At 35.8% G+C, this 9428-nt stretch overlaps 1 protein-coding gene across 2 annotated transcripts in view; it reads right to left on the reverse strand.

Annotated features, from left to right (window-relative positions):
• Positions 1-9428, reverse strand: part of LOC106873281 (spermidine/spermine N(1)-acetyltransferase-like protein 1) — a 178378-nt gene that overhangs the window by 86650 nt on the left and 82300 nt on the right. The window lies entirely within an intron of this gene.

Below are 9428 nucleotides of genomic sequence, written 5' to 3' on the forward strand. Positions count from 1 at the left end.
GTGTGTATTTCTGTGTGCACGTGTGTGTGTCTGCGCATATATTTCTATGTGTGTGCTTGTGTGTGTGTATTCGTGTGTGTGTGTGTGTGTGTGTGCGTGTGTGTGTGTGTGTGTGTGTGCGTGTGTGTGTGTGTGTCAAAGATAGAATTAAAATTTATTTCAAGAAAAAAGTCAGGTCATTGTTATAGTTGTTGAGAGAAATAGGGGGAGAGGGAGTGAGTGTGTGTATGTGCGCACATATGTGTATGTGTGTGTATGAAAGATAGGTAAACTGTTGTCATGATAGTAACTAATGAGACTTTCACTATATAACAGTCTACAATTACAGAAGGTGCGTGCATGATTAACCAATATTTTTATGGGCAGCATAGCAATAAATTAAGACCTAGTTTTACACAAAGTTTAGTTCCCTTTGTAATTGGTGCAAATAGGGTTGTGTGATTAAGAGGTTCATTTCACAACCAGCTGGTTTCATGTCTTGTGAGTAAATTTGGTTGGTAGAAACTATGTGGAAGTCTGCTGTTTATATATTTGTACGTGCGTGTGTGTTGTGTATATGGAGCATGATGCAGTTTTGTGACTTGTTAGATCTTGTCAAAACATCCATCCCTACCAGCATGGAAAACAGAAATTAAATGATAATCATGATGATGGAGATGATGACGACAACGACGACGATGATGATGATGATGGTGATGTGTGTATGACTGTGCACGTGTGCATGTTTTTCTCTATATGTCTTTACACTGTTTGACAGTTGGTGTTGGTTTGTTCACATTCCAGCAACTCAGTGGTTCAGCAATGAAACTAATAGAGTAAAGACCAAATTTTGCTTTAGATATATGTATTGGTATGTATTGCAAGAAACAGTTAGGTTTCTTTCTCTAACATTTTACATAGTTCAACCTCCAAAGGGTCTCTGGACTAACATTAGCCAACAGGGTGTGTAGCTTGAAGATTAGGGAGTCTGTATATATCGAGCTGCTACTTCTCTGAAATGAGAGGTTGCAGCTCTAGCATTATGGACGTGTAATTTAAATGCTACAGTAAAGAATTGCAATTCAGATTCTTTAAGCCAAGCCAGCTGGCAGAAGACCTAGAAGTAGACAGTGAATGAGATGATTAGATAATATTTATACTCTCAGTAAAGTGGCAAGCTGACAGAATCATTAGCATGCTGGGAAAAATGCTTAGCAGCATTTCAACCATATTTACATTCTGGGTTCGAACTCCACCAAGGTTGACTTTGCTTTTCATCAGTTCAGGGTTGATAAATTAAGTACAAGTTGAGTACCAGAGGCTGATGTAATCAACTTAACCTCTCCCCTGAAATTGCTGGCCTTGTGCCAAAATTTGAAATCGATATCTGTAATCTCAGTTGAGCATGCTTGGGAATCCAGCTGGAAAATTTCATGATAGCTACTTCTGATAGGATCATACAGACCCCAACAACCCACCAAGGAATAGTGGACAGAGAAGATGGATGGATAGATAGATAGCCTTACATTTCACAGCAGATTTTCTTTTTCAACCATATTAAGAATCATATCATATTTGCCTGTAATTCACCTACAGCATCTGGTTTAGTAGAAATAAGCAGTCATCTTTTCATGTCCCCATAAAATAAAATTGAAACAATTTCCAAATTTAAAAACAAAAATTAATAAACAATGATAATAAACTTTTTAGCTGACATCAATAAGATCAATGCACCAGGTTTCCAAATGTTCTTAACAGATTAATTCTGTCATCTATAGACCTAATGTTTAAAAAAAAAAGCATTTAAAATCTTGACTCAATGTTTTATTGATGGTTATAGCATTGCAGATCAAACATTTAATATCAATAATAACAATAACAAAGCTATTGAAATGTTATTTCAGAAATATTTAATTTGAGGATGAATTAAATATTTTTTTTAAATATTTCAATATCATTTTAATATTTTTTTCTTTTTTCTTTTTTGTGCAATTATTGATTTTTGATGTTTGATCTGCATTGATATGGCCTTGTAAAATACATTGATTTTTGTGCATATTTCACAACATTTCAACATGAGCACTTTATAATGGTCCTGTCTGTCTGTGTGTATGTATGTATGTATGTATGTATGTATGTATGTATGCATGTATGTGTGTATGAATTTTCTTTGAGTTTTATTTAAGTTCTTAGGAGAGTTCAAGCCAGTCACCAACAAAATGACAAGACTTCTTGAACTAAGAGGGTTCCTGGTGTTTGTAAATATGTGGTTGAGTTGGTGTGTTGGTTGAAATATCAATACATACATCAAAGTGTGTGCAGCTATTCACATAAGAATGTCACAGGGAGCATTTTTGGAATGTCTTACAAATCTTCACTGTGCCACTAACACATTGCATTTATATGTGTATGAGTGGATTTGGTAGACAGAAAACTGAAAGAAGCCTGTCGTACATATATATGTATATATAAATATATGTATGTATGTATTTATGTATGTATGTATTTGTGTGTCTGTGTTTGTTCCCCCCACCATTGCTTGACAACCAATGTTGGTGTGTTTAGTCCCTGTAACTTAGCGGTTTGGCAAAAGTGGCTGATAGAATAAGTACCTATGCATAACTTTCTACAGGTATACTGAGTATTTTCCCCAAAGTCTCTGTTTCGGTAGGTCAGTCCAGCCACCCTTGGTACACTCATAGCACTGGGTCAGGAGCTTTTCGCCCAATCACATAATGTCATTACCTACACTGATGAGTATACACATGATGTTGTCATTTCTTTCTTTATTGTTCAATGTGTGTTATCAAAAATGACTATCATCTAACAATGTGGGGCAATCATCATTGTTGTCATATACATACATCATACATACATACATATATACATACATACATACATACATACATACATACATACATATGCATGTGAAAACATACATTAATGTGAAAACCCGGAAAATACTAACTAGCACACATTATTTCCATATAAGCAGTGACATAGACTGCCTCAACCTAAAATGCAAACAAAGTGGCAGAGGCTTAACATCAATCCAAAATGCCTTTGTGTGTCGTATCATAACCTTTCTGCAACATCTTTTAACCACTAATTGTTGAAGTGAATCCCTTGACCAAGTTTACATACATGAGGCTGATAACATCATAAAACTTGAAAGGCAGCTTCTTGAGCAGCATTCCTTGTCAGATAACCTTAAATACATGCCCAAAGAAGTTGCACGACTCTACCCCAACGTATCATCAGATGAAACAAATGAGCATATATGAGCAGAAGCCCATGCATGGATATGTTAGTAGAAAGCTCAGAGATGACAGTAACATTGATCACTAACTGCATACCCACTTTGGAGGGTATGCATTTGCAATAAAGGAACAGGAAATATCAACCGAATACTTGATGCACAAAAGGGACAGGGATGCAACAAAAGCAATAAAATGTGACAACTAGTTCAGACTTTGTGGAGTTAACACCAAAGATATTACCCATGTCATAAGCAGTTGTCTGAAGATGTCATCACTGGATTATCTACTGATGAGACATGATGTTGTAGCTAGGACACTGTGTAACAAGATCTGTCAAAAGGATAACCCCCAAGGACAAAGAAATAAGAACTCACAGTATGATGGAAGCTATAGCCACTCATAATAAAAAGGAGTACTGGTGGAGTGTTCCAGTGAAATCCTCAATAAAATGTAAACACAATAGACCTGATATAATGATTTGGGACAGAGAAGAGAAACTGTGTAGTTGTAGAAATCAGCTTCCCAGCAGATGTTAACATAAAGCTAAAGATCAGTGAAAAAGAGAGTACCTACACTGAACTATTGAGAAATCTGCAGTTACTCTATCCAGATTACAAGTTCAGGTTTATACCTATAATTATTGGAGCACTGGGATATGTAACACACTGCCTAAATGCTAATCTTGAGAAATATGGCTTCTCAAAAGCAGAAAGGAGCAAGCTGGTTCGAGGACTACAGATCCAATCCATCACTAGAACTGTAAAAATCTGTGAAACTTTTCAGAAGTTTATCATTTAAGTATATATGAGCATGTCAAGATATGCAACTATATGCATGAGAATACACACACTAAACAAAACATACAAATCTGCACATATACATACATACATACAAAAATACCTTGATGTTGATGTTGAAATTTCAGTGAAGGAGCCTTGGATCTAGGTTAGAAACCAGCTCTTTCTGTATTGGCAAGAAACCTTGAAATAAAACTGAATAATGACATACATACATACAAACATACATGCATACATACATACATACATACATACATACATACATACATACACACACATACATACATACATACACACACACACATACATACACACACACATACATACATACATACATACATACATACATACATACGTACATACATGCATGCATACATACATACATACATACATACATACATACATACATACATACATACATACATACATACAAAGTACCCTATTGTTGATGTTGAAATTCCAATGAAAGAGCCTTGAGTCAATGTTAGAAACCAGCTCTTTCTCTATTGGCAAGAAATCTTGAAATAAAACTGAATAATGACGTATATATAGTGTATTTTGCATATATAAATAAATGTATGGCTATTACTGTTAAGTTTAGAGCTTAGCAGAGATCATCATTGTCCAGTCTGCTCCCAGTATAGTGATTAAACAACTACTATACTTGGTACTATTACTAGTTATTATATACATAGCAAATGTGGGAGAAATTATAACAAACACAGTTTATATCATTATTAGTTCCTACATATGTTTCACTATTGTGGTTCGTTGGGAACTTTGCCTTGAATGTTATCTTCTTGAATCATACAGACTCATAAGGGTCAGTTTTCCAGTTTCCATGGTGCATATATACCCCATCTGGATGGGACACCAGTTCATCGCAGGATTACCCCTTTTTGCCAGCTGAGTAGACTGGAGCAACATAAAATGAAGTGTTTTGCTCAAGAATACAACACATTGCCCAGTCCAAGAATCAAAACCACAATCTTGCGATCATGAGTCCAACACCCTAACCACTAAGCCATGCACCTCAACACCACAATGGAAGGATCACCAGGGAATACTTTATTGCATTATGTTACAGAGAAATGTTTTAGTTCTCTGAAACTTGGAGGATCCGATGTAGAATTCCAAAATAACTACATTGGTGAAAAATAAGCAGAAACTAATAATAATGTATACTTTTGTTTATCTTAATTTCTCCTGTACAAACACACACACAGACAGAAAGATAGATAGATAGATAGAGGTGTGTGTGTGTGTGTGTGTGCGTGTGTGTGTCTGTGTGTGTGTGTGTGTGTGAGTGTGTGTGTGTGTGTGTGTATGTGTGTGTATGTGTGTGTGTGTGTATGTGTGAATATATGTCTGTCTAGTTTATGCACAACACAGCATAGATCAAAAGAACAAATAAACTGTCTACAATCGCTTTGATCAAATGCTTGTCCAATCAGGTCTAGACAGGGCAAAACAACAACAGCTACAACAACAGCAACAACAAAAGCTACATCAGACTTTCAAGATACATTGATATATTGGTGAAGTCCCTCATATTGGCATAAATTCTTAAATAAAATAAATAAAATAAAATAAAATAAAATAAATAAATAAGTTCTCCACTATCCAACAGTTCAACAACCTGTCAGTAGAAAAAATATATTTTCTTTACACTAAAAAATATAATCAACTGGCCAAAAAAAAACCCACAAAAAATTGAGAAGACATAATTTGTCAGTTATATATTTATATAAAGTCCATCAAATGAAGATGTTGCTGTATTTGAGATGTATTTGAGATGTGTGATACAATGTTGTCCAGATTAACTCTGTATTGCTTACTCACTACTAAACAGATATCTTCATTTTTTTATTTTTTATTCTTGTTTATATATATATATTCTTGTATTCTAATATTCATATATAGAGTTTCTTGTTCTCTTTCTCCTTATTTATTTATTTATTTATTCATTCCAATATCATTTGATGATATTGTTATATAATTCGTATTTGTCAGTTTCAATTCAGTTGAACTAAAAATGGTAAACACAATTATTTTTTTGTATATGTACACATACATACACACACATGTGCACATAGGCACACATATATATATATTAACATACATACATACACATACATACGTACATACATACACACATACATACAAGGTGGTATCAAAGAGTTCCTGGACTAGTTATGTTCAATAAAAGGTAAATTATTTTATTCTTTTATTCTTTTACCTGTTTCAGTCATTTTACTGTGGCCATGCTTGAGCACCGCCTTTCGTCGAGAAAATTGACCACAGGATTTATTCCTTTTAAGCCTAGTGCTTATTCTATCAGTTTTTTATTCCGAACTGCTAAGTTATGGGGACGTAAACACACCAGCATTGGTTGTCAAGTGATGTTGTGGGGGACAAACACATACACACACAGACATGTTTTAACATCATCTCCTTGGAAATAGTCATCTTGCACAGTGTTCCTTCTACTTTTGGAATTTGGCCTGAAAGTCATTTTCCATGAGTTAAGGACCTTCTGCAATTTGCTCTTGATCTCGACAATGGTGTTAAAATGGTGACGTTTGGGCTGCATTTTCATCTTGGGGAAGAAATAGAAGTCTACAGGTGCTAAATTTGGTGAACAGAACGGGTGCAGAAGCAATATCATGTTGTTTTTTATGAGAAACTCATGAGTAAGGAGAGCTTGGTGACAGGGTGCATTGTCATCATAAAGAATCCAATTCTTTGCATTCCACACAAATCTGATTGCTTTCATCGAAAGTTCTCTCTCAAACGCTTTAAAATATCACTGTAGAACTCTCGATTGATGGTCTGGCCCTGGGGAACAAATTCTCAATTCACAATACTGTGGATGTCAGCAAAAATGATGAGCAGCCTCTTAACTGAGCTGTGACTCTGTCATGCCTTTTGAAGCGTCTGTGCCACTCAAGGCATTGTATATGACCCATTGAACCATCGCTGTAAACTTGCCAAAGCATGCTCTCATTTTAACAGATATATTTACCAAAATTACATAAAAATAACTTGAAATACTAAAGAGTAAATTTATTCAATAAAATCACCATTGGCTTCAACCATGTCCTCCAGATGACTTCAAACTTTCCTGCAACTCTGATGGATGGTTTCCTTGTTTAAGTTGGTGAATGCTGCCATAATCCTTGCCTTCAGTTCATCTTTGGTGTTACAAGGAGTTTTGTTAGTCTCTCACTGAACTGTACCCCACACATAATAATCAAGGGTGTTGCAGTGTGGGGAGCTAGGTGGCCAGATGTTAGGGGTGATGTGGTCACAGAAATTGTCTGACAGCCATGACTGGGTTCTCCTCCTTGTGTGGAATGGAGCAGAATCCTGTTACCAGACAGAGGGCCTTCCAGCAGCCACCCTCTTGACTAAGGGCAGCACTACCTTCTCCAGGCACTTGATGTAGGCTTCTCTGTTGAGTAGAAGGCCGTGCAGGAAGATGAATGGAGGCACAACGTCACCATCACTAAAGATCATTACTCCGAACACCATGATGTTGACTGGATATTTGATTTTGATCTCTCTTGGTACATGTTTTGGGGACACGGCAAACACTCAGATTGACACCCAAACACTCTGAAATGTTCATATTGGAGCTTCCATCACAACATCTTGATTCTCTCTAGCACGTTGCTTAGCAATCCAAAAATATCTCATGCCGCTCATCTTCAATTTGAAGAATACACGAAAACTTCTTTCTTTCTGCTTCTGGGTTTAGATTTCATTCTAGCCATTTGAATTTTAATCTCCTGCCTCTCTTTCTTCCAATCAGTCCAAACCTATCTCTGAGCTCTGATGGATTTATTCAAACCACCACGACCACCACCACCAACAACAACACCATATGATCTTATGCCAACCACAGGACTGTGTTGTAGGCCTCCACAGGCTGGAATAAGGACATGTTCAGCTTTTTATTATATTATGAGTCTCTATTTCCTTCTCTTTTCCAACATAAGCATTGACATAACTTTTTAGAATCTAAACCTGGACAAGGACTCTTTTAGCTTCCATTGTCATTTGTTTCTGAGTCCTTCAAGCTCTTCTTCCAAAGTCATGTGAAGACCTATAACCTTTATGACCATTTACCAATCTTACTTCATGGTTAGAATAAAATCCAGCTCACATGTGTGTTTGCCTGATTAGTAAGTCATCAGGTGACTGGCTGATGTGTGTGTGTGTGTATGTGTGTGTGAGTGTGTATGAGTGGGGGTATGCTTATAAGCAGCCCCCTCCCACATCATTCTTAGGAGAAGTGACGGGTCATGTTCAAGCATATATACACACACACATATATATACACACACGCACACACACATATACAAAGAGAGAGAGAGATAGTTAGATTTACACATATTCATATATATATATATACATACATGTCAGTGTGTGCAAAGTTCTGTTTTCTTGTTTATATGTTTAATATGGCTTTTGACCACATTATAGTAAATTGATAATTGATTATCAATAGAGATATTTTAAATGTAATTACATGTATGCATATAATGTTGATTGACCTAAATTTATTGTCGGTTCCAGCTTATTTGGCTCAGCATCAAACATGAACTATATTATTCTACAGAGATTTTCATATTTGTGCAGAAATGAAAACATTGATAAATGGAATATAAAACAAAATTATGGATTTTAGTCCATCATTGAAAATATGAATTAATTATTTATTTAACAATTTCTTAAAGGTTACTCCAAAATAGCAATCCATTAATTGTTAGTCTTCACCACAACAAGTGTAACCTACTCATACCCAATATGTTGTGTGTGTATGTGAGTGTGGGTGTGTGTATGCGTGTGTTTGTGTCTGTGTGTGTGTGTGTATGTATATAGGCATAGGAGTGACTGTGGTAAGTAGCTTGCTTACAAACCACATGAGTCCAGGTTAAGTCACACTGTGTGGCACCTTGGGCAAGTGTCTTCTACTATAGCCTCGGGCCAACCAAAGCTTTGTGACTGGATTTAGTAGATGGAAACTGAAAGAAGCCTGTCATATATATTTATATATATATATATATGTGAGTGTGTAAGTGTGTGTGTGTTTGTGCATGTCTGCGTTTGTACCGCCAACATCGCTTGGCAACTGATGCTGATGTGTTTACGTCCCTGTAACTTAGCAGTTCGGCAAAAATGTCCAATAGAATAGCTACTAGGCTTACAAAGAATAAGTCCTGGGGTTGAGTTGCTCAACTAAAGGTGGTGCTCCATCATGGCCACAGTCAAATGACTGAAACAAATGAAAGAATAAAAGAATATGTATATATATATGTATATATTTATATATGTGTGTGTGTGTATATATATATATATATATATATATATATATATATATATATAT

The sequence above is a fragment of the Octopus bimaculoides genome, chromosome 9, assembly GCF_001194135.2.
Source record: "Octopus bimaculoides isolate UCB-OBI-ISO-001 chromosome 9, ASM119413v2, whole genome shotgun sequence".
NCBI classification, from domain to species: domain Eukaryota; kingdom Metazoa; phylum Mollusca; class Cephalopoda; order Octopoda; family Octopodidae; genus Octopus; species Octopus bimaculoides.